The sequence below is a fragment of the Ascaphus truei genome, chromosome 2 (assembly GCF_040206685.1).
Source record: "Ascaphus truei isolate aAscTru1 chromosome 2, aAscTru1.hap1, whole genome shotgun sequence".
NCBI classification, from domain to species: domain Eukaryota; kingdom Metazoa; phylum Chordata; class Amphibia; order Anura; family Ascaphidae; genus Ascaphus; species Ascaphus truei.
Window position 1 is genome coordinate 381693874 of NC_134484.1, and position 27247 is coordinate 381721120.

The following is a 27247-nucleotide window of genomic DNA, read 5'->3' on the forward strand; positions in this document are numbered from 1 at the left end:
ATGTAAAGAATAAAGGAACGCGCCCTCTCCTACGCGTTTCGTACTTTCGTACTTCGTCAGGGAATGATGGAGGAGATTCCAAGGGCGGTTCTTATACACTCAGCATTATTGCTATTGGTTCAAAGTAATTGTTTTCAACTCCCCCCACCTGGAGAGACATTCACTCATCCCGTGGAGGGACTCAAGTTACAAAGACATTTTAGAAAAACCATACATGGGATAGAGCACACTTAAATTAATAATAAACTTTAATAACTCAAATCAAGACTTTAAAAATATATATATATATCAAATCAAGACTCTAAAAATAAAGAGACAAAAAGTTAGTCACAAAATAAAAATCACATTTAGAGATGTAAAGTGCTAACTCCCAATGGTTAAGAATAACATAGATTAACATATGATTTCTAGTGAATATATATAAATACACATGGAAATCTATAGGGTAATGTAATGGTCTAGGAATAGATCTTAGGGGATGAAGTTTGTTAAAGTTATTTCGAGAGAGAAAGTATTCTGATAATCATTAGAGGTATTAATTATATAAATTTTGTAAAATATTATAAAATAATTAATTTAATATTTATTAAAACACTGGTGCAGTTTATGTTTAATTGAAAAATTTCTAGTTAGAAAAGAGACCATACGTCAATCTCCTCATTTAGACCTAGTGGAGACAGAGTCTGGAGTTTGTATATCCACAGACTTTCTTGTTTGGACAATTTTTTGTCTCTGTCACCACCACGTCTACCTGATTGTACAATCTGAATTCCCACATATGTCAGGAGCGAAGAGTCACAGTTATGTTTGATTTTAAAATGTCTAGACACGCTATGTTGTTCTAATCCTAATCTAATATTTCTAGCGTGTTCTAAAATCCTGACTCTTAGAAATCTTTTAGTTCGCCCAACATATTGGTATCCACAGGGACACTGCAATAAATATACCACATATGTGGATTTACAAGATATGCAATCTTTCACTGTGAATTTTTCCTTAGTCGTGTTAGATATGAAAGATTTACGGTTAGAACTTAACATTTTGCAGGCTTTGCACTTCCCACAGCAAAAGTTGCCGTTTGGTTTAGTCGGCATCCATGATGGCTCCAGTGACATATTAGTAGGGAAACCAATATCACTAGGTGCTAGGAAGTGCTTAAGGGTCTTGGCCCGACGATAAATAAAGCTTGGTTTATTTTGGAGAGAGGGCCCCAAAATAGGATCATTACAGAGAATGCCCCAGTTTTTGTTAATTATTTTTTGTACATTAGTACTCACTGAGCTAAACTCTGTAATGAATGGGACTTTTAGTTTGTCATCTACCTCATCATTTGTTGTTCTTTTCATCTTCTGGATCAGTAGAGAGTCCCTATCCATTCTATCGACTTTTTCCAAAGAGCTGAGCAAAAGAGCCTTATCATACCCACGTTCTATAAATTTATCTAAAAGAGAGACCGATTGAATTTCAAAGTCAGCTTGAAGACTGCAATTTCGTTTAATACGCATAAACTGACTTTGGGGTATGTTGTCAATCCAGGATCTTTTGTGATTGCTGGAAGACAGAAGGAAGCTGTTAGTATCCACTTTTTTAAAGAAAGTTTTAGTGTTAATGTTGTCACCCACCCTTGACATTAAACTTAGATCCAAAAAATCTATCTGACTTTCATTTGACTCAGATGTAAATTTCAAATTGTAGTCATTCGAGTTCAGATAGATCTTAAAGAGCTCCAGAGTGTCTTCATCACCCTCCCAGACACACAAGACGTCATCGATATATCTTTGCCATACAATAACTCGATTAGCAAATGGGTTATTGTGCCATATAAAGTTATCTTCCCATATCCCCATGTATATGTTCGCATAACTGGGAGCAAATCGCGTCCCCATGGCGGTGCCACACAACTGTAGATAGAACTGATTCAAAAATAGAAAATAGTTGTGTGACAATATAAAAGTAATGGCATCGATAATAAATTCACAATTTAAAGGGTGAAGATCCATATCTCTGGATAGCGTCTCTTTTATTGCCCCAATCCCTTTATCATGGGGAATACATGTATAAAGGGATTGAACATCAAACGTTGCCCATCTATACCCTTCTTGCCATTGAATGGTTTTTACTAGATTTAGAACGGCAGTGGTATCTTTAATATATGATGGCAGTATTTTCACATATTTTTGCAGAAAAAAATCCACATACTGTGACAAGTTTGATGTTAAGGATCCAATTCCAGAGATTATGGGTCTACCCGGTGGATCGATCGAGGCCTTGTGTATCTTGGGAAGGTGATAATACACTGGTATAGTGGGGAATGAAACATTCAAAAATTGGTATTCTAATTTAGATAATACTGTGGATGCAACAGCCTCATCCAGAAGGCTCTGTAGCTCAGAAACAAACATATTTGTCGGATCATGACCAAGTTTGTTATAGTTGTCAGGGTCATTCAAAATGCGCATGGCCTCCTTTTCGTAGCTAGCGCGGTTTTGGATGACTACTCCTCCACCTTTATCTGCCTGCCTTATGATTAAATCATTCCTATCTTGAAGTTCTTTAAGTGCTAAATGTTCACGATAACTAAGATTGTGAGGTATATCAGATGTTTTAAAATTTTTGACCAGTGATGTAAATTCATTATTAACTATATTAAAAAATGAATCAATAAAACTCCCTTTACTTTGGGCCGGATAAAACCTTGAAGGTGGTTTAAAATCACTATGTTGACAAAGTGTCAAATGTGGGTCTGTGTCAGTAGAATCTGTACTTACAATTGGATCACTATGGTCAATTCCTGTCTCTTTTTTTAGGAAATGCCTTTTTAATGTCAGGTTCCTAGTAAACCTATGCAGGTCAGAAAATAACTGAAAACCATTGGGACCGCTTGATTGTGAAAATTTAAGTCCTTTGCTCAGAACCAGTTTTTGACATAAAGTCAGATCAACATTAGATAAATTAAAAATACCTTTAAAAGAATCTTTTTTCGTTAGTTCGACTCCCTTCTTTGTTTTGGTCTTACACCCTGCTCTTGTTCCTCTTCTGGTGAGTGGTGTCTTTTTTGTGACCTGGGGGTCTCTATAATTTTCTTTTCTTTCTCTCTTGCTGTATTCCCCTTTTCCTTCGAACCCAAGTATCTCTGCTTGAGTTCCTCCAGAAAAAGGGATTTCTTAGGGGATGTTTGCTCACGGTCTTTCTTTGGGGGTGTATTTGCCCTCTGATGGTCATATTGTTTTTCTTTCTGGTGAGTATCTTTCTTATGTTGTTCTTTGTGAGTATACTCTGACCTATTGTTGGAGCTATCCCTCCTCTTATTATAACTATTATGACGCTTGTCTTGTGACTTTTTTCTGTAGTTTGTAGCTGGTCTATATTGATTTTTAGTTTGTTCCTTATGGACCCTTTCACCCTCAAAATGGAGACTATTATCTCTTTTATTCTTTTGGTAATTATTACCATTATGGACCCTTTCACCCTCAAAATGGAGACTATTATCTCTTTTATTCTTTTGGTAATTATTACCATGATATTTTTTGGGGGGATATTGACCATTTGACACAGTGACTTTTTCCCTTTCGGATCTATTCCAATCCTTTTGTCGACCATTATCATAATCGTGTTTATCACGATAAAATTTCTTCTGCTTGTTAAGCATAATCTCCTCCGTCGTTGACTCTAAAGTCATTTTGAGTTCGCATTCCAGTTTGGAGCAGTCAGTATATATAACTAACGGCTCCAAAACTTTAATTTTTTTACAAATATCTTTTTCTAAAGCTGCAATTGTCCTACTGCGTTCAAAGATGATCAATCTCATTAATTCTCTTGAACATTCCTCTTGAATTCTATCCCATTCTTTCATAAATTGGATGTTATCCCTTCCAAAAGTGGGATTCTTTTGGAAACGTAACCCACGGGGTACTCTCCCGCAGTCCAAATATCTTTGGATAGTGTTACGTTCTAACCATTGTTTTGTTTCGGTTAGTAGCAAATTTTCTAATTGCTTGAAATGGGTTTCAACAGGAATGTCAATTATATATTCATCCTCAAAAACATGTGTTTCATCTTTAAACATTGAATCAAATAATGCAGCCCTCTTTTCTCTACAGCTTGATAGTGACCAAGCATAGTGACGTGTGCAACAATTAAATCACTAATTAAATGTAAATTCAATAATATAAAATAATATAAATATTTACTTGAAAATATAGAAAAGTGTATACATATGTAGAAAACTGTATTAATTAAACAGTTGTGATAAATCCACAAACAGACCAACCTGTGCAGCAAAAGTGAACTAGAGACTAAAGTGAAAACAAAAAGAATTGCGCTCAATGTGGTCTGTGCTAAAACAAATTAGTGACTTATATATAAATTGATAATACAACCTGATAAGTGAGGTTTTATGCTGCTGATCAGTGGGAATGGTTCAGACACCAGGCTAGATAGAGACAAAAAGAGAACAGCGCAAAAAAACCATTGTGTAGTATATTTAAATAATTTTATAAAGGGTAAGGTGAGTATTGCACGTACATCAAAAAGAAGGGTTAAAAGCAAGACATGTTAGGGACATGTTACCACTCGGCAGGCACAACGGGATACAGGCACCAGGAATTGGACGTCCTCCCTCAGAATGCTGATATCTGGATGCAGAGTATACAGCTCAGCTCGGTTCACAGCGTTGGGGAACCTTCCCGCGCCTTCACGGAACTCGCAGCAGTTGATTTCGGGGGTAGATCACCGCGTCTCTTCCTGCTTAGTCCACGTTGGCGTGTGACGTCATCCGGCAGCGTCTCTCAGCCGGTCGCGTCTTTAGTGCGTCACTCCTTGGCGATTTGCAGTCGGGCAGTATACTGAGTCCCATACAGGTCCCGCAATGAAATAAATATCCCAATATAATGCCGCAATGGGAGTATATGTAAAGAATAAAGGAACGCGCCCTCTCCTACGCGTTTCGTACTTTCGTACTTCGTCAGGGAATGATGGAGGAGATTCCAAGGGCGGTTCTTATACACTCAGCATTATTGCTATTGGTTCAAAGTAATTGTTTTCAACTCCCCCCACCTGGAGAGACATTCACTCATCCCGTGGAGGGACTCAAGTTACAAAGACATTTTAGAAAAACCATACATGGGATAGAGCACACTTAAATTAATAATAAACTTTAATAACTCAAATCAAGACTTTAAAAATATATATATATATCAAACGCTATCCAGAGATATGGATCTTCACCCTTTAAATTGTGAATTTATTATCGATGCCATTACTTTTATATTGTCACACAACTATTTTCTATTTTTGAATCAGTTCTATCTACAGTTGTGTGGCACCGCCATGGGGACGCGATTTGCTCCCAGTTATGCGAACATATACATGGGGATATGGGAAGATAACTTTATATGGCACAATAACCCATTTGCTAATCGAGTTATTGTATGGCAAAGATATATCGATGACGTCTTGTGTGTCTGGGAGGGTGATGAAGACACTCTGGAGCTCTTTAAGATCTATCTGAACTCGAATGACTACAATTTGAAATTTACATCTGAGTCAAATGAAAGTCAGATAGATTTTTTGGATCTAAGTTTAATGTCAAGGGTGGGTGACAACATTAACACTAAAACTTTCTTTAAAAAAGTGGATACTAACAGCTTCCTTCTGTCTTCCAGCAATCACAAAAGATCCTGGATTGACAACATACCCCAAAGTCAGTTTATGCGTATTAAACGAAATTGCAGTCTTCAAGCTGACTTTGAAATTCAATCGGTCTCTCTTTTAGATAAATTTATAGAACGTGGGTATGATAAGGCTCTTTTGCTCAGCTCTTTGGAAAAAGTCGATAGAATGGATAGGGACTCTCTACTGATCCAGAAGATGAAAAGAACAACAAATGATGAGGTAGATGACAAACTAAAAGTCCCATTCATTACAGAGTTTAGCTCAGTGAGTACTAATGTACAAAAAATAATTAACAAAAACTGGGGCATTCTCTGTAATGATCCTATTTTGGGGCCCTCTCTCCAAAATAAACCAAGCTTTATTTATCGTCGGGCCAAGACCCTTAAGCACTTCCTAGCACCTAGTGATATTGGTTTCCCTACTAATATGTCACTGGAGCCATCATGGATGCCGACTAAACCAAACGGCAACTTTTGCTGTGGGAAGTGCAAAGCCTGCAAAATGTTAAGTTCTAACCGTAAATCTTTCATATCTAACACGACTAAGGAAAAATTCACAGTGAAAGATTGCATATCTTGTAAATCCACATATGTGGTATATTTATTGCAGTGTCCCTGTGGATACCAATATGTTGGGCGAACTAAAAGATTTCTAAGAGTCAGGATTTTAGAACACGCTAGAAATATTAGATTAGGATTAGAACAACATAGCGTGTCTAGACATTTTAAAATCAAACATAACTGTGACTCTTCGCTCCTGACATATGTGGGAATTCAGATTGTACAATCAGGTAGACGTGGTGGTGACAGAGACAAAAAATTGTCCAAACAAGAAAGTCTGTGGATATACAAACTCCAGACTCTGTCTCCACTAGGTCTAAATGAGGAGATTGACGTATGGTCTCTTTTCTAACTAGAAATTTTTCAATTAAACATAAACTGCACCAGTGTTTTAATAAATATTAAATTAATTATTTTATAATATTTTACAAAATTTATATAATTAATACCTCTAATGATTATCAGAATACTTTCTCTCTCGAAATAACTTTAACAAACTTCATCCCCTAAGATCTATTCCTAGACCATTACATTACCCTATAGATTTCCATGTGTATTTATATATATTCACTAGAAATCATATGTTAATCTATGTTATTCTTAACCATTGGGAGTTAGCACTTTACATCTCTAAATGTGATTTTTATTTTGTGACTAACTTTTTGTCTCTTTATTTTTAGAGTCTTGATTTGATATATATATATATTTTTAAAGTCTTGATTTGAGTTATTAAAGTTTATTATTAATTTAAGTGTGCTCTATCCCATGTATGATTTTTCTAAAATGTCTTTGTAACTTGAGTCCCTCCACGGGATGAGTGAATGTCTCTCCAGGTGGGGGGAGTTGAAAACAATTACTTTGAACCAATAGCAATAATGCTGAGTGTATAAGAACCGCCCTTGGAATCTCCTCCATCATTCCCTGACGAAGTACGAAAGTACGAAACGCGTAGGAGAGGGCGCGTTCCTTTATTCTTTACATATACTCCCATTGCGGCATTATATTGGGATATTTATTTCATTGCGGGACCTGTATGGGACTCAGTATACTGCCCGACTGCAAATCGCCAAGGAGTGACGCACTAAAGACGCGACCGGCTGAGAGACGCTGCCGGATGACGTCACACGCCAACGTGGACTAAGCAGGAAGAGACGCGGTGATCTACCCCCGAAATCAACTGCTGCGAGTTCCGTGAAGGCGCGGGAAGGTTCCCCAACGCTGTGAACCGAGCTGAGCTGTATACTCTGCATCCAGATATCAGCATTCTGAGGGAGGACGTCCAATTCCTGGTGCCTGTATCCCGTTGTGCCTGCCGAGTGGTAACATGTCCCTAACATGTCTTGCTTTTAACCCTTCTTTTTGATGTACGTGCAATACTCACCTTACCCTTTATAAAATTATTTAAATATACTACACAATGGTTTTTTTGCGCTGTTCTCTTTTTGTCTCCATATTATATGGGCATGGTGTACCACTGTGCCAATCAATGGGTAGAAGGTGGGGTAGTTGTCCCAGGAAGGGTGGTTAGGCATCCCGGGTGGTTAGTGGGGGAGGAGGGTTAACCCCTTAATTTCAATAGCGGTTACTAACTGTAAGGAATCCACTCCTGGCTTTGATTATAGCTTTTGCAGACTTCTGCAGTTGCAAAAACTTCCTCTGGCAATCAATGGCACATGTGCTGCTTCTCATTGCAGCTTATGCCTGTGCTACATCATTGGAGGAATACTCACACACCCTCCTCCTGTGATTGGATCTCCGCCCTTTATATCCTGGGCGTTGGCACTGAAACAGTGCCGAGCATAATCTCCTACCTGGGACGTTACTGTCTCTGCCACAAACCGCCCCAGGCCTCTCTCCTAGCGTTCTTACCTTCCAAGTTCCTGAGTATCCAGAGGCCTGTTCTTTCTCCTGTGCTGAAGCGTGTTGCCAGCACCGGTACCTGCTGCATTCTCTCCTAGCAGTGGCCACCCTTCCTTTCCTGTGGCCTGCTGCTATCCCCTTGCAGTGGCCTGCCTTGGACTTCTGCGCTGAAGCGTTGGTTCTCCCCGACGCTGCCCTGCGGTGAACTTCGGCCAGCCTTCTGTCTCCTCCTGCTGAGATCGGCGTCATGGGCCGAGGCCGCTCCTCGCGCAGAGGCCACTCACGCTCCTAAGCTGAAACGGGGAACTCCTGTCTGCTTGTTGCCGATTCCTTGCTACGACTACGACCACCCGGATGTCTTCTATCCTGACCCTGCTTCGGCCATCGATTGTCCTGTCTTCTCCTACCCCGACTTTGGCTTCAATAACGACGATGCTGCCTTCTCCAATCCTAACCCTGCGATGTACGACTACGAACTGCGCACTCCGGATCAGTCTGCGCGGACTAAGGTCGGTGATAATGTAACCCCACCTCAGCCCCGCGGTCCGGTCCCGGTTTGTGGCGAGCATCGGCGTAACACTAACCACTAAGGTGATTAAGTGGCCATTCGTTTATTTTTATTGTTATGTTGCTGTCGGAGAGGACGGGGAGGACAGGGAGGAGGAAGACGAGGGTGGCCTTTATCCTGGTAGCTGTACGTGCAACTTTAATTTACTTTATGCTAGCTGGATAATGTTTTATTTTTAATGGGCAAATTAGCTATTTATCCAGATCTGGATAAAAGTGATTTTACCCATTATTGTACTGTATGTGTTAAGGGGGCTTGTTGGGGGTAGAGGAGTGGGGTTGTTGTATTTTAATGTTTCGTGGGGTAAAGGGATTGGATGAAGGGGGTAGTTTCCCCAAGGGTAGGTCTCTCGGGTGGGTAGCGGGAGTGGTTAACCCCTTCATTACCATGCAATTACCACCGCTATGGTAGTGAATGGGGTTAACTCCTCCCACAACCTTCCCAGTAGTCCTAACAACCCACCGTGGGGCAACTACCCCCTTCATCCACCCCCTGTACCTCCAACTAACCAGGTACTCATGTTCATTGGGTCCTGTGGGCTGAAATTAATGCGGTTCAGCTCAGGAGACCACGTGCTACATTTCACTGTTATTAAAATGTAAATAAAAACACTGCGATCACCTGTGAGAGCTGTGCAGGGAGATGCAGCTCTCTCTGTGCAGCTCTCTATGCAGCTCTTACAGACTGCAGGCAGATCGTACGGGGGAGACCTTAGAGAGAGGCTGAGATCACATCGCTGCTGTCCTGAGCGGTATTGACATTTTCCTACCTCACGGTTTGTGACATGTGGAAATGGTTCCAGATTATTTCTGAATACTGTGATAACACAAATGACAAACCTTTTGGTGGGTAAATGCCAAAATGTTCGAGATGGCAGCAAAGTTATCAAAGCTACTAGAATAGACCCCATAGTGTGTTTGTTTTATGCTGCGTGCATCTGGTCTGCGTGATATTTCTCTGATGTGTGCACATATGTATATGTTGTGTGTATCTGGTGACCGTGTTTATTGCATGTTTGTATGTGTATAGAGCTTGCTTATTGTATGGTGCGTGCATCTGGTGTGCTGCCTGATTTTTGGGCCAGTGATTTGGCCTTGCCTCCAGGCTAAAATATAACAACCAGCCCCTGCTCAAAGTGCTTAACAATTGCAATATAGCACACAGCATGCAGCACTCTACATAGGATTTTTAAAGACACAGTCCCTGCCCAGATGAGCTTACAATCTGTGTGTTTGGTGTCCGAAGCACAGGGAGATAAAGTCACTTGCCAAAGAAAAAACTGTCCTGCGCTTCGGTAGTCAGTGATGCAACCTACGGTGTCAACATAGTCATGTATGGATGGGAATGAGGGAGCAACGCAGGGCCACTAAGTTGACCGGAGTAGGAGGGAAATAAAACCCTTATCTATGTTGAAACTCCGGTCTGGGTCCTGCTCTCCTCTGTTCCTCTAATCCCGCGTGCAGCCTTCAATACAGCTACAAGAAAAGGAAGGGCTCCGGCGCAACTGCGCATGACAAAAGTCCAGACTGCCTCCGGATGAATATAAAAAAACTTTATTGGCACATAACACACTTGGGCTACACCACGATCTCCCCCTCAACGCGTTTCACGCTCTAGTGCAGCGCTTCGTCTTCCAAGACGAATCTGTCATGCGCAGTTGCGCCGGAGCCCTTCCTTTTCTTAGATAAAATCACTTGCCAAGCTTATGTAACGGGTTTATCCCCCCCCAATCGCAGATTGGCCCGGGTACTCTTAATAACCAACTCCCATTACGTGTGTGTGTGTGGTGGTGCACCTGTAGGCAACAGAACCCCTGAGTCTCCCGCTTGATGGTAGTAGGGGATTTTAAACAGGCAGGTAGCTGAGGTAGTGGGTGCGAGTTCAACTTACATCATGTGCAGCGCCTCCTCCTCATCAGGGTCTATGCTTCCGCAGGGAGATGGTCCTGGTGAGGAACTCCTTCTTGGTGGTGCCATCCACTTGCGAGTAATTTCACACTCACACAGTGGAGGTATATTCAAACAGGGCATCTTTATTGTAGACGGTGATGTGGCAGACTGCCACATGCAGCTGCCGGCTTTAGCCGCACATCTCTCCGTGCTGTCCCTTCGCCAGGTACGCCCTCCTGATTTGAAGTGGGGTTCCCTCTTCTCCTAGGGAGACCCTCTCTGTGCCAGGTCCCTGGACACAGAGTGGCTGGACAGGCTGATAGACCAACCTGGACCGCTAGTTACTTCACTAGGGTCACAAAGTGTTCCCACAATCCCTTATGCAGGCCATACAATCTTCCACTGTAGAGAACTACAGGTAGAACACTTGTCGAACTCTCTGACTAACTAACTGTGTTTTGCCTTATATATTTCAGGAGGCAGGCGCATCCCTGATGTCACTATCCAGGTACTCAGAGCATACAGCCACTCCCCTCCATACATAGGGCACCTCACCATTGGATGAGAGAAAACCTCCATAACTACTGCTGGCATACCTGTTCTTACCAGGACTTACTGCCAACAGAGAGGAAAGCAATATACCATTATTATGCATGGCTATACTTACAAGGAGCGGACACCAGAATTTGAACCAGGCTCCCTGATTCAAACTCAGTATCATTGTTTACAGAGCCAGCGTCTTTACTCACTGAGCCGCTCCTTCAGCCTTCAGGTACAAGGCAACGAGAAGAAGAGGCAAGTAACTAAAAGCAAAGCAGAGAAAGGCATGAAATAAGCAAAAATATGACAACTGGACAAATATGTAGAAAAAGGGACAAAATAGATGACGTCTTCCACAGAAGCATCACACAGACCTGTCAACATTATAATGAAAAACATTGTATATTCATTAAATATACATTTTAAATCTTCAACTGATCACTAAAATCATTGTTGATATTGAGAAGAACAGTAAGGGTACCTGTTTTTGTATCTCCACCTAACTTGAACTGAAGCCTTTCAATATATTAAAAAGTAAAGGTTACCATTTACTAAATGTACAGTACAGTACTTGTAATCCTGTGCTAGAAAACACACAGAATCCTACTTAATTTAAATTCAGCTAGTATGTTATACTCTAATTGCACATTAGCATGAAGTTCAAAGTGTTCCATTTTATTGGTTTGGCAGTTATTCATTTACAACAAAAACAGACCTCCCTCTCAGTGTCCTTACTTGACGTTTGAAATTTTACAATGCCTATTACTCGTGTATTATACTGTATACCTAGCTACAGTAAAAGCAACATATGCTGCCCCAAATGTAACACAGATGTGCAGAAGCAAGACTTACATACCTATTTACCTTATCGGAAGATGCTGCAGCAGAGACTGTGGCGGTGAGTCGTAAGAACGTTTTCAGGGTCCGAGGTTGGCGGAATAATGCGCTTAGCTGTATCCAAAGATATCACTCAATCTCCAGATACAACTTTTGGGGTATTCCATAACTCCGGAACCCCGCTACATAAACACATTCTGCAAAGACTTTCTCCACCAAACCCACCCTGATACTTACAGTCTAGAAATCTCCCGATCCCAGCATCCCAGTAAAGCCAAAAATCACATAATTCTTTAATGTCACAAAATCAGTACAGTATACTGTTGCAGTAATACATTTTCGACATCTGACACTCTAAGACCCTAACACCCATGTCAGGGTTAACCAAGTGGGCTTGACCTTTATTATAAGCCTGGTTAACCCTTTCACCGTCACAGAGAATGCTCAAGCTTTGGAGTCAGTACTCACCCAGCAGGTGGGTGCATCCCACCCCAACTCACATAACACTCCACCTAGCCTACACAATGGGTCATTGTAGCTGCAGGAAAGGCTGCGAGTCCTCATTTTGGATGAAATTCTTATTCAAGAACTGTTTCTTGTTATACACATTCTACCTGAACGTTGTGGATATCTGTGAAAACGATGTATCAATCTACTCCCGATGCCCGCTGTGACCTGTGAGTACATCATACAAGATTACTGTCTGGTAAAATCACCTGTCATGTATACAACGTGAGTATTTATCTTAAACCTTGTGAGTGAGCATTTGCTATTTTTTTTTCATTAAAGGCATATTGTTGTAACATTTTACACTATGGAGCATGTCTCTTTTTTAAAAAAAATATAAAGATAGGACAACAAAAAAGAGAAGTACAAGCTCCATAACATATTACTGTTAAAAAGATTTAATAACAAATAGGTAGCCGCAGACAAATGCTCACTTACGACAGGTACGATCAAAAGTCGCAGTGGATACATGTGTCAGAGGACGAACAAAGCTCCAGCTGATCCAGGAACAGAGGTAGGGGAAATCCAACACCTCTCAAACAGCTGACTGCCGGTGGTGCCTGGATAGACAGATATGACAGGTTTTACAGTCCGTAGTCGCTTCCAGGGGACCATTGGTCAATCCAAATAGTCTAATCACAAATTGGACCCCTCCGTGGAAGCAGTGAAGCCAACTACTATCCTCAAAGGTCAGCAATATGCTGTCCAACCGCCCGTCACCTTGCACAGAAAGATCAAAACGCCCCACCAGCTTATAGCCGCTGTATATGCCAGGTGTCTTGACCGCAGGTAACAAAGTAGTGACAAACCATGTGACCCAATGAGCTTCGTTATACTAAACGCCCCTTCATCGGTTATATATTATATTAGTGGGATGTGGTAATGCTACCAATTACATTTTCTAGTGCATCAACTTAAGCAGTGCTTATTTATAGGTAATTTTAATCTGTATCTGAGATAGTGTGAGTTTTTTTTGGACTGAGCCAATTGCTTTTAAGGAGAGGATGGAGAGGACAAAGAATCACAATTGTCACATAATTGATGAGGCATAACTACAGGGACAGGATAATTGGCATGCTGTGTTTGAATACAACCACTCCAAATATGGAATTGTCTGGGATGGTACAGCCTCAAATGCTCACCGATTGTCCATGTCTGCGTTTCATAAACTACATTGCCCCTATTAATAATATGCCCACAGTCAGGGCCACAGACAGCTTTCCCAGGGCTCAGGACTACTATTTCTGCTGCCCCCCTTCTTACCCTGCACCTCTCTCGCTGTACCACCCCACACCTCTCGCACCACCTTTATCCCTCTCACACCCCAAATCTTTCTCACTCTCAGCCCCCCAACCTCCCTCCCAATCCCCCCTTTCCTGCACGATAACCCCCATAACACAATAACCCCCCTGTAACAGAGCCGTTCCCTTGTCTAAAAGCCTTCCAAAATAAAGCCTGTCTTTTGCTGATGAGTCCTGCAGGAAGCTGGTTAATTTCAGCAGGAGTTAATTGACCAGTCTCCACCTGGCTCATCAAGCAGGCTTAAAAGCCTGCTACAGACTGCCTGAGATCTCTAGCACAGAGAGAGATTCTGTTAGAGAGATGCCAGGGGAAGGGAGACTCTGTAGGAACACCCTACAAATATCACCACAGACCCTGGACTGACGTGAAGAGCACCCTGCCTACACGTTCCTCTCTTTGGACTTGTGTCAAAAGAGGCCTAGCCTTCCAGCCTTCAGATAGGGACTGCTGAATGTTAGTCAGTCACCTACATGAGGTTAGGCCTGGTTGTTTTTTTTCTGCTCTAATTTTGTTTGCTGATGTGACGCTATTTTCTGTTTAAAGCTGCTGCCTAATAAAGCCTATGTTTTGTTTTTTTCCTAAAACCGTCTCCGGAGCTTTACCCTCTGAGCACATCTCCTACACCCCCCATACCACAATAATCCCCCACAACACAGTAACACACACACAGACACAATAACGCACACACCTTGGGTGGAGACCCCTGGTGGCGCGTTGATCCAGAAGTTGAGCCCAACTTCTGGCATGTGTGGTGATGGGGCTTACACCTGAGGTCAGGCCCGCTGCAGGGAAGGAGAGAGTGGTCCACTGCAGGGGGGAGAGAGCCGGGGCCGAGTAGCCGGACATGAGTATTGGGCATGGCAGACAGACATAGATGTTTGACCTGACCTCTGGCCGGCCCAACTTCCTTCCCCGGTCGGGCTCCCCACAATCACCAGACTCAGCACAGCTGTCCTGGCTCTCCCCCCTGCCACAGAATGCAACCGCAAAGGGATACCATACGCAGTTTGTGGCACTGAACCCTGTCCCAATCTGGAACGTAGATGCACCAGGTTAACCCCACGCAAACACAATACATGCTTCAGATCAGCCCATAAAGTACATTCAACATACATTCACTACTTGAATTACCCTAACCATACACCCAATTAACCTGCACACACACAACACATAAATATTGACTAATCTGAATCAGGGAACAACAGAGAGGCTAATCGGGGTTTTATGAAGCTACAGAGACCACTCCGAGGGCCGGAATACTTAGTTGCTGCACAGCATCCCAGAGCGGCCCATGCATGGGAAGAGCTGCAATATGTGCTGCTCTGCAAACAGAACTCTTTTTAGCAATGAAAGAAAAAAACATAATACTGACATTTTCTTCTTAATTTTATGGCAGTCATTTAGGTAAGATAACGCTAATGACCTCTGGCTGATATCGTGTACAGCAACTCAATATGTGTATCCAGTGTTTGATATTAGTGGGTTAATAAAAAATATAAAAGTAATATTAGTAAATATTGATAGCAACAATAAGTGAATGGTGAACAAAGCACAAATACAGTACTGTATATACAAAAATTAGGTTACAAGTGTTTTAGAAAAACATACTAATAATAATACTACTAATAAAAAAGATTTAAATAGACAACTGGTAAAGGCAGCTATTCTCTTTAGCACCCCCTTTTTTTTTTATATATATATAGGTTTGAAGCTTCGGGTCCCCGGCGCTAAACCGTAATATCTCTGGTCCGTGGACCCCCTGGTTCACGTGATACTTACTGAAAAAAGGCGCTGCCGGTTACTTTCTGGCCAATGTGAAGCTGCAACAGGTGACATTGCAGTTTCCTATTTATCTGTGTAATATGGGAGATTAAAAGACCATTTTATTTCTCCTTGGGTAGAATGCAACCGGCAGCACCTGCCCCTGTAAGTAGCTCCAGAGACCCCCTGCTTCCTAACTATATAACAAGTAAATGGTGGCACTGCTCCTTTGTTGTAAGAGTGCTCAGCGAGAGTATATCTGCACAGCCCCGCAGTCTGACATCGGGGCTCTCTAGAACATATTTTTTGTGTTCATAATTTATAAATAAAGTTGGGCGCATGCAGGGAGAAAAAGCACAAGAGAGAATTTATAGTGTAGCTCTCTCCAGTCCTTTAGAGCTACCAACAGGTCAGGGCTTCAGGATATCCCTGCTTCAAGATAACTGGCTCAATTAGTGGCTCAGTCAAAATCACCTGTGGTTAAGCAGGGACATCCTGAAACCCTTACCTGTTGATGGCTCTTCGGGACTGAAGTTGACTACCCCTGGCACTGTAATATAATTAGTTAAAAATAAATAAAGTGAATAAAAGAAAATGGGATTCATGCACCCACAAAGCAAGTTCTTGTTTGATGCTTTGCAAGTTTGTCTTTCTAGTTTCTACTTATATGTTGCTGGGTATGTTCTTGTGACCTAACAACATCTCAATTGAAAGACAACATTTTAGTGTCAAGAATGGATTTTGTCAAAATAATCTGCGGAGTTTGGGAAATGGATTGTTACAGTTCACCCATCCCTATTCAGCAGCGCAGTAGGATGTCTAATGCTAAATTCCCGCTGCCCGCGCCTGCACGCGCACCTGCTTTGCATCCTGGCGGTGCATGCACGGCGCTTCACCACAATTTACAGTCTGTAGGCAGCATTTTTAGGTGTGGGGGCATGGTCAAAATGTGCCTGGTGGGTATGGCCATAATGGGGGGGGCGGGGGTGCGGCCATGTCGCACATTTTCTGTTCCAAGTGAAGGATCTGCTTACCATCAACATGTGTGTGTCCTGTTTATTCATTGCATCTTCGGTAAGAAAGTCTAGCATTGAGGGCTGAGCCAAGTTCAGTCACAGGAAGTTGCTAAAGAGCATGGTTATGTGTAAACACCATCAAGTCCAGCTATATACAGCACAAGCCATCAAATCCCTCTGGCCTCCAGCCAGACAATTCATTATCCTTCACTGACACGGAGTGCAGCCAATGTATATTGTGCTGAAAGCATCTGGACAGCAAACCCTTGACCCAAACAGCTGAGAACCTTGAGGAAGGATCCACCCCCCCGACCTGTTCATGCCCAGCTTCCGGCGAGCTCCACTCTTCATTGGCTCCCTGGCGCACCATGTGACGCGTCGCTGCACGGGAACACAATCCTGTTGTAGCCCCTGCTGGCCGACGTGTCGCAGTGAGCCAGGAAACAAGGAGTCACAGGGACTGCTATGGAGGAGGTAAGGGGCTGGTGAGGGGCGCGCACGCGGACGCACGCACCGCCGGCTGCAGTGGGGACCTAGCCTAAGGTTATATATATATAAGTGTTTTGCTGTGTCCAGTTTTTTTTAGATTGTCATAGTTATCCAAGGCAGAGTATGTAGTTATATGCCACTACTCCACATCAGAGCAGGCTTGAGGGAGGTATGCAAGGTATTTAAAGTAGATATTCCTTAAGCTTCCATATGTACAGAGAGCATGGTTTGTAGAACAATACCACTTTTCTTGGGCCTTGTACACCTTTGCTGAAGTGCTGTGTTTTGGAAAGTATCTTTATCCCAGTTGGATAACATGTAAAAATGTTGAGGAGGGTTACAGTATTTGCTGGATAAGTAGGAAAGCTGACTCGTGTATCTGGGCATATGTACTATAGATCCGGATATAATTATAGTTTTTACAGTACCTTGATTCAGTGGACTTCACTGCAGAGGACTTGCAGCCATGGAAGCTACATGGTCCAAGCCGCAGCTATCTCAATCATAGGCATTTACCCTGTTTCATTATTCACTCACTGCAGCACTGATATCACTTTGTATCCCAATGCTTGTCACTATTGTTGCTATTATTTAAATGTTATAAAGGTTGTGTCCTTTTTACAATTTGCACCCTCTTTTCTTTTTCTTTTGAGGTTCTATGCAGAGGACTGGTAATCCTATATAGGGGCAGCATTGACAAGCTTGACACCATATTTTATGGACTCTCTTTGGACTATTTTTGGTTTTGGCAATTGCCACCACTTCATGTTGACCCAGGTTTTTTGCAAGGTGCTACCCAATTTACTTGTTAAATTTCCGAAGTAAATCGTAACCTTTTGATCACAACTATCTAACAGTTGTTATAATTTATAATTTGTGCAACCTGTTGTTGATCTGGTTTAGACTGCTGGAAGGGATATACCATATGCACCTATGGTATATTCACCTCTTCTAGCAGTCTGGGGTTAATTGCTCTACTGATCTCAGCACCCACCCTCCCTTTCCCACATCCCCCCCATCCCCACTCCCACTCCAGTGGCCTTAGGCTCACACTCCACACACCACACAATGGCGTTACAACTCAGCGCACTTTTTTTCTTTTTGCTGAGCCATGGAATCTCACTGCAGGGAGCCAATCTTTTGACTTTGGGTACACGCCGGCATCAAGTGGTTGTTGGTAAAGGTAAATCCTTGGGTATTTAGGGTGCTTCGTAATTAAATGGAATGTTAAGTTGTCTTATAGAGACGCTCAGGAGCAAGTAAAATGTCAGACAGCCATCTTGGGCACACTCAGTAATATATACTGTCCTTATTAACCCCATCTAGTCTTCAATTAGCTATACCTGTATGTCTCAAGGAGAAGAAGTGGCTCAGTGATTAAAGATTATGGGGCCTATTCACCAAATTTCGATAAGTAACTCATTGAGCATTTTGAGTACTTTTCTAACGAGTTGGCATAGGTAGCTTATTCACAAAGCTTCGATAACTTGCCAAACTCGCTTGAGAAGTGCTTCGGTAGCTCTCCCGCTCAGAAAAACCACACAGGAGCTCAAAAAAATTGCTCAATCATGCAGTTTTTGAGATATACCGCTATTCCGGTAGCTTTGATAATCACATCATGGCTAAAACTCGCAAGCAACTTGCAGGTTCTATTCTCGCCACATCAAGAGTTGGGAGAGGGGATCCGCGATGTGACTTAAAAGAAAAAAAATATTTTTACTGCATCAGATTGAAGCCGGGAGTCTGTGGCCCTGATATGCATTAAAATCGGCTGCAGAGACCCCCGGCTTCCATCCTGTGTAATAAAAATACATTTACCCGCAGCTTCATAATCTTAGCGGCTAACCGCTAAGGTAATGAAGGGGTTAAATATCAGTGCACGGTTTATTTGAGGTAGAGGGGGCGAGTGAAGGTGGCATTTGGCCCATGGTGGGTGTTTAGGCCTACCAGGAGGGTTGTGGGAGGAGTTTACCTCTTCATTACCTTAGCGGTTACTACCGCTAAAGTAATGAAGGGGTTAACTCCGTCCACAACCTCCCCAGTAGGCCTAGCCACCCATGCTGTGGCAACTTCCCCCTTCACCCACCCCCTCTACCCCCAACAAACCAGGTACTCTATTTTAATAACACTGTATTAAAGCAGGGGGTCTCCGGAGTAGAACCACATTAATTTCAGCCTTGGGGAACCCCTGATTCCCGAGTTACATACCCAGGTATGGGGTGCCATTATCGCCCTGCATTGTTTAAAGTTCCCACATCACGTGACTGGGGATACCGGGGCCTGTAAATCGGGAAGCAAGGGTCCCCAAGGCTGAAATTAATGTTGTTCTACTCCGGAGACCCCATGCTACAATACAGTGTTATTTAAATTTAAATAAAAACAGTGCGATTGCCTGTTATATCTGTGCAAGGAGATGCAGATCTCTCTGTACAATTCTTACAGACTGCGGGCAGATCACAATGGTAGAACTTAGAAAAAGACTGAGATAAGGACACTGCTTTCCCGAGCGGTATTGGCATTTTCCTACCTCACGGTTTCTGACTTTTGATAATTCTTTGTGAATACCGTGATAACTCAAATGTTAGCCTGTTCGGTAGGGTCATGCCAAACCGTTCGATTTGGCAGTGATATCATCGAATCTACCTGAATAGGCCCCTCTGACTCTATAAACAATGACCCTAAGTTTGAATCAGCAGAACCTGGTTCAATTCCTGCTCCTTGTTACCTTGGGCAAGTCCCTTTATCTCCCTGTGCCTCAGGCACCAAAAACATAGATTGTAATCTCATCTGGGCAAGAACAGTGTCTGTAATAATACCATGTGCGTAATGGTGAAGCGCTTTGCGTCCCATTGGGAGAAAGGCGTTATATGAAATAAAGTTAATTTTAATAATATGGATCTACTTACTGCATCTATCATTAAATATTTTTTTTGCTAATTTCTTGAAAAACTTATATACTGTACATCAACATGTAAATTGAAGCTAATTGAACCACAGACTGATACAAAAAAGAATATTTTCCCTAGTATAATTTTTTTCTGATGTAGTTAGCAAATGCTTTCTTAATGTATATAAAACATTATCTTTTGTGTTAAGTGTTTATTCTTTTGCTAGCTTTCTTTCTCCCTGCTCTCTTCCATCTAAATCTTCCATTTGATCGGAGAAGCTTTGTTAACTACTTCTATTAGTTTTTCATTTTGTATATTTCTTTGCTGTTTAAATTCTCTCTCATTTCTCCACAAAAATAAAATGGGTATGCTTATTTGTTCTCCTATGTTTGCTCTCGTACTATTTTTGGATTGTCTTTAAAGTCTCTCTTTTTGGATTCTAAAGTAATGTTCTTCACTATTGTATTTTGTTACTCATATTTTAGATCTTTTAAACTTAGGGATCTGTGTTAACATCTTTTGGGGTATGTCCCCACTGGTTGTCTCCTCAATTCCATACTGTAAGTCCTGGACTGGTGAAAGTTGGACTGGTGAGAATGACTACGTCTATAACTAACTCTCATGTTGAATTCCCTCTTGCTCCTATCATCATACTTCTCCCCTGTTCTATTGGATGTGTCTTTGTTCTCATGAACCTCATGTCCCTTCCAGCTCCTTTAAAATCCCTGTTCGTAATCATTTTTATCCCTAAAGAACTTATTTTGTTTTACACTTACCTCTTCCTTTTCTATGTTATCTATTCTGCTTTTGACTTTCTCCTCTAGGGCCAACCTTTGTAATGTTTGTCTCCTATGTTAAATAAGTAACTTTATTAACTCAAATTATGTAACTATGATTTTAGAACTGCACTCGACATTGCTCTTTGAGCTATGCACTTCAATTACTTTATTAGGTTTACTAAATAGTAGTGTAGTATAGTTATCAAGGACTCTGTTCCATTCTGTTAGAAATATCTTGTTATCTAAATCAAATGTGGATGTTTTAAAAACTCTTAAACTTCTCGTGATTCTTTTTTGCTCAATATACTTCTCTAACGTGATAGTGTCCCGTCATTGTTTGGATTCAGTGATCAATCATTTCTCTAATTCATGCAATTGTGTATCAAGATTTTCTCTCTTTATCAATCTCTTCTATTTTATGTTCTGTGAATATTTTATCTATATTTAAACCTCTTGTGGATATATTTTGAGATACAATAGTCATATGAATATGCCAAGTGAAGCTGCTCATGTCTAAGAAGAACACACACAAATATACTGGCAATGTGCAAAGCGCTACTTTTAATATATATGTAATTAATACTTAAAACAAGTGCTAATAAATATAAACACATAGGGATAATTAAAAAGTCCCAAGCTGCACTGCGGAGGTCTGTGAACTCAAAAGCAAGGTGAAGCCTGAGGAACAGTAGCAAGGAGAGGAGTGGAGAGAGACGCCAAGACGCCCTAATATGTGAACGCTGCAGCCTGCTGTGGACTTTTGCCAATGAGATTGTTCATTTAAACGTTTTATATATTTGAAGAATTGTGTAAGTGCGATTCTAATTTTACACATTAAGGAGACCAGAAAATAAATCCTTGGAAATTAAAAAAAAAAAGGATCAATCTGTTGATATTTATAGAACAGAAATATAGCATATATTAAACTATTAATTTTTATAAATAAATTCATTCAAGAATGACATTTGTGAGTGAACACAGAGAAGAGTATCTAAAAAGTAATTGTATTACTTACAAACATACTGTAGTGCTCTATTTTGTGTCTTCTCCTTCTTCCCATGTGAAAAATGTTGGAAGAAGAGGAACTGAAACTCAAAAAGGAAGTGCTCAATTAAAATCTAGTCTTTGGTGGTTTATACTGATTACCATGGGAAATACAGTAGCTTGTTGAGACTGTCTACTGCTGTATTGTGACATACTGTAGCTAACACTATCCTTTAAGTGGAATTAACTTTCTGTACATGGCCCTTCTACCTTACAGGTGCTCAGACGAGTATTCTAAAACTTGCCTTAAACTTGCCTTGGAAAATCTGGGGCTAACACCAACAAAACCCAGGTACATGCTGGGTACATGCTGCAATATTTCAGTGACATTTCTGCAGAGACTAGTGGCCCATCGGATTAACACAGCAGGGGTCCCTGGCAGTCCCATTCAGATTGAATGGGACTGCCAAGTACCCCTGCTGTTAATCCGATGGCCCATTAGTCTGTCTGCATAAATGTCACTGAAATGTTGCAGCGTGTACCCAGCATGTACCCAGCATGTACCCAGCATGTACCCAGCATGTACGTGGGTCTTGTTGATGATTGCCCCAGATTTGTTTTAGAATACTCGTTGGCACTACAGTAGGTTTACGAATTACCATGTAGATCCTCAGGCTATTCCTTAATCCTGACTCCTTCAATTGTCGGGTGCCATTGCATATCTGCAACAGTTGTATACATTGTGACTGCTATTCAATCCAATCATGTAAATGAAAATACATTAGACACTGTCTTAGAAGAATGTATCAATCTTTATTAACCATTTACTATTCACTTTACATACAGTGACATGTTATACAGTACTTTACACGCTGTGTTTACACAATGTGACACATCCCATCTACACAGCTGTATAGTCTGTTAGCTTGTGCCCTCACATAGTCCTCTGCCATATCCTATTTTTAATGACAAAAGATAGCTGGGGCACTCCCTGCACAGAGTGATAGTATTACAAGTGGAGATTGTAAAGGTGTTACCTCAGCTCTATAATAGAGATAGTGCCTCGTTAAAGACAGGACACAGGACAAACCAAAAAAATGGAGGTATACTGGCCCCAATCTCTGATGCTGCTCAACCGACAAAAGACATTCCCTGAACGCGCATAAGGCCGTAATATAGTGGGCGCTCTTGCTGTGCCGTGCGCGTAACAGTTATAGTTGGCTGTGGTTAGCCATTGTAGTCTAGGGCTGCGCGCGCGCATGGCAGTGAGCGTGGAGCCGGGCGATAGAGGGGAAGACTCAAAAAGTAAGTTTTTGCGCCGCTACCGCCAGTGTATGTATGTATGTATGTACTGTGTGTATGTGTGTGTATGTATGTGTATGTGTATGTGTGTGTGCACAATGTTAATAAATATTTTATTCTTTTAACAACGTGTCTTTTTTTAATTTTAAAAATATATAATAAATGACACACACACACACACATACAACCTGTCACTCCCAGCAGCACGGACCACCATACGCACCTACTATAGACGCGCCTAAGAAAAATGTAGACAAAATGTGTTGAGCGCAAGAAAAAAATAATAATATATATGAGATACAATTAAATAATGGGCCTTTAAAGCCTCTAAGATAGATAATGATACAGTGGATGGGGGTGGGGGAGGGAGTGGGGATGGGACAGGGGAAAAGGGGAAGACCGGAATGGGTGATGAAAATGAGTGTTGGATTTAATATTAAATAATATCGCTCACACAGCCATGTGTAAGTGGCTGATGTGTCAGTAGCAGTCTGTAATGCTCTGTTCTCCTTGGATTTCTGCTCCTTCTGTTAGATGTATCCACAGGAATCCTCACAGAGTGTGCTTCTAAAGCACTCAGGAGCACTGGTGACTAACTCACAATATTCTTGACCTCCTATGCGGATATGAGGCTCACAGGGATGTTGTAGAACCCTTAGTGGCACTGCTGGCTGGCTCCCTACAGTACACTACTGGGAGTCTCTGCAGTGTCACTACACCAGGTAAGATATTATAACGAATCAAAAACATCAGCGCAAAAACGCAATAGTGAAGTATATCAACACAATTTATAATTAAAAAAGGGGTAAGTATTCTGCGTACATCAGAATAATAGGTCAATCGCAATTACGTGTACAATACACGAGATTACCACACAGCTAACACTGGGTACACTGGCAGAAGAGGATCCCTCTGGTAAGTGGTCCTGAGAGACCTCCTAGGATCCTGTTCTGCCAGCAGATCCAGTGTTAGCTGTGTGGTAATCTTGTGTATTGTACACGTAATTGCGATTTACCTATTATCCAGATGTACGCAGAATACTTACCCCTTTTATAATTTTAAATTGTGTTGATATACTTCACTATTGCGTTTTTGCGCTGTTGTTTTTGTCTTTGTTTCTCTAGTCACGTGAGGGTGCTGAGCTACCCTCTATATACAGCTGCATACGCCCAATGAGATTACTCACGGTTTTGTATGATTTAATACCATTCACTTTCACCTTTGCACGTTTGTTTAAGGTATAGGGTACTATATTACTGTTTTGGATATTGCTGACATATGTCTTTATCACAATTTTTAGTTGGTTGTAGTTGCGCACTTTAGTTTCCTTTTTCAAGATATTATAACGGCCTGCTGGTGGGCAGGAAAATAGGAGTATATCAAGCCAGGATCATGACTTAACACTTCCCGACACCCGTGAGGGTACTTGTCACACACTCATGAGTGTTGGTGATTCCCCTTATACTCAGCTGTTAACTTCTGCTATGACCCTGCTGCCGAAGGAGTCTTTCACTGGGAGTTCCGTATTACTGGAATAAGCTGAGGTTCCAGAGTCAATAGTTTCACCTAAGATCTTTGTCAAGCGAAGAGGTATTAACAAAGAAGTAACAGCGGGAAGCTCAAGATGGAGAAGTCGCTGAGAAAGACCAAGGGAGAAATAGAGGGAAAAATTATTGAGAGCAGAGAATCAATATCATCAAGACAAGTGAGGAGATGACCTGGGAGCCGGTATATGATAAAAGTAATTCAAGTAGGACCAGAAAACAATGAAAGATGGAATTCAAATGTAGGAAATGAAGAGAGGGACAAAGCAGGTGGAAGGAGAGTAGGATACCAACCCACCCCCCTCCAATCCTCCTGGACTCAAGGGGGTGAGGGATGGGGTGGAAGAGAGAGTCAGAAGAGATAAAAGCAGTGGGAGTAGCAGATTTAGAAGGGGATATCCATATTTCCATTAAGGCGAAAAAGTCAAGACGGTGGAAAATAAAAAGTTCAAGATTAAGAGCAGATTCTTTGCAGGCAGAATGATGACTCGACAATGCAATACAGGGGAAAGGAAGAAAAAGATAAGGAAAAAAGGAAAATGAAAAGAAAAAAATAAGGGGAAAGAAATGGCAAGCCACATACTAGAAAAAGAAGAGGAAGGAAAGCCTACTAAACTGAACAGGATAAAAGATATAGAGGCCTATGCTATAAGCGTTCATAAGCCACTTATCAAACACTTATCGGCCAAAATGCCTCTTGCTATCCAGTAAGCCTTGATAAGTGGGCGATAAAGGCATGAATCGCTTAAAACGTCAGCCAGCATAAACAAAATCAGCAGATGAGTGGCGATAAGGTGTCCGGGGGTCCTCAAGTGGTCCCTGCGGATGTCTGGGGGCCCTCAGATGGTCCCCGCTGGTGTCTGGGGACCCTCTGGAGGTCCCCACAGGTGTCTTGGGGCCCTCGGGTGGTCCCCGCAGGTCCCCGCTGACTGCAGTACCAACCTGTGGCAAAACAAATTGTGCAATACATTGAAATAAATACACCCCCTTCTCCCGCCCCCAACACATACTGTACAGTAATGAGCAAAATAACTATTATCCAAATATGGATAATAGTGCATTTGCCCATTGTAAAATAAAACATTAGCCAGTCAGCATAAATAAACTAAAAAAAAACCTTTCTACTTACCCCTGCCATCATGAAGGGCATCCTCCTCAGCATACTGCAGGTCCATGTCCTCCGATGCCAGCAAGAATACATGAAAAATACAATCTAATGGCCTCTAGCCCGTTAATCTCCTTAGCGGTTAATAACCGCTATATTTATTAAGGGGTAACCCACCATCCCCCGCTACCCTCCTGGGAGACTGAACCACCCACCGCGGGACCACTATACCCACCCTATACCCATTGATTGGCATAGTGGTACATAATATCCATATAATATTGGCATGATAAGCCACTATAGCAGTTAATGGTCATGCTAATAAAAAAAACATACAGAACACCTACAAGCTCATATTGAACCCCCAAAATACCCACAATATATTTATGCACTGTACCGTATATAAGTTTTTCTGGATGTGCACTGAGCTTTGTCTGTGTTTTATGTTATGTCTCTGGTTTTAAATATATATATTGCCATGCTCAGTAGCACTCTTCTGTGAAACTTATATGCTTATATATATGTTGTGGGTATTTTGGGGGTTCAATATGAGCTTGTAGGTGTTCTGTATGTTTTATAATTCTTGTTCAGCTAGTCTTAGCTGATTGGAGGGTGGCAACCTCCTACCTAATTGAAGCTCACTCCCTCCCACATTTAAATGATTAAAATCTCACTCCATGGCATCTCCCACTCTCAGGGGAACTTGCCTGCTTACAGTGTGATTGTGACAAATCTATTACAGAGTGCTTTTCCTGGTAATGTACAGGTTAATAAAAGCTTCAATCAGACTTAGAACATTTGCAACTAATATTGACAGATCTATTATAAATCATTCTTCCTGGCAATGCACAGGTTATTAAGAATCTATATTAGTGTAGGGACCCTTGAAACGTGGTCTGCCGTGCAGTTGGCTCAAGGGCTTACAACAATTTGGCCAAAATGTTAAACTAAAAGACCATTTTATTTATTAGTTTTTTATACATGTATATTTAGGCACTGTACTGTATATAAGTTTTTCTGGATGTGCACTGAGCTTTGTCTGTGTTTTATGTTATGTCTCTGGTTTTAAATATATATATATTGCCATGCTCAGTAGCACTCCTCAGTGAAACTTATATGCTTTTATATATACAGCAGCGGCAGCTTTTATTCGAGTAAAAGCCGCCGGCTGCATGCGTCTGGGAAGCGGGTAGCCGCGGCGCGTGGCGGCGCACTGTGACGTCACAGTCACATGCGCGCCCGGCTTCCCCGTCTTCCCCGGCTTCCCGAGGCTTCCCCGACACCCCTGGAGATCAAATTAAGGTAAGCAGGGGTGCGGGGAAGCAGAGGGGCAGAGCAGAAGTCGGGTTCGGGGTCGGGAAGGGGGGGTAAATTGCGCGCGAAGTGGAGGGGGGGTGCGTGGGGGAAACACGGCAGCGCGCGGTTATTACTGGCGGCAGCTGGGGTAGATCCCGGCATGCCGCCGGCATTTAGTGCAATAAAAGATGTCGCTACTGTATATATATATATATATATATATATATATATATGTTGTGGGTATTTTGGGGGTTCAATATGAGCTTGTAGGTGTTCTGTATGTTTTATAATTTTTGTTCAGCTAGTCTTAGCTGATTGGAGGGTGGCAACCTCCTACCTAATTGAAG

At 41.8% G+C, this 27247-nt stretch overlaps 1 protein-coding gene across 11 annotated transcripts in view; it reads right to left on the bottom strand.

The window, feature by feature from the left end:
• ABCB5 (ATP binding cassette subfamily B member 5) overlaps positions 1-27247 on the bottom strand; it is a 170422-nt gene that overhangs the window by 135591 nt on the left and 7584 nt on the right. Inside the window, exon 1 of one of the 11 annotated variants that reach the window (XM_075587167.1) lies at positions 21685-21707. The exons of the other annotated variants lie outside the window; for them this stretch is intronic. The gene's annotated coding sequence lies outside the window, so the exon portion shown is untranslated. Of the gene's footprint in view, positions 1-21684; positions 21708-27247 lie in introns of those variants that run through there. 11 annotated transcript variants of the gene reach the window in all.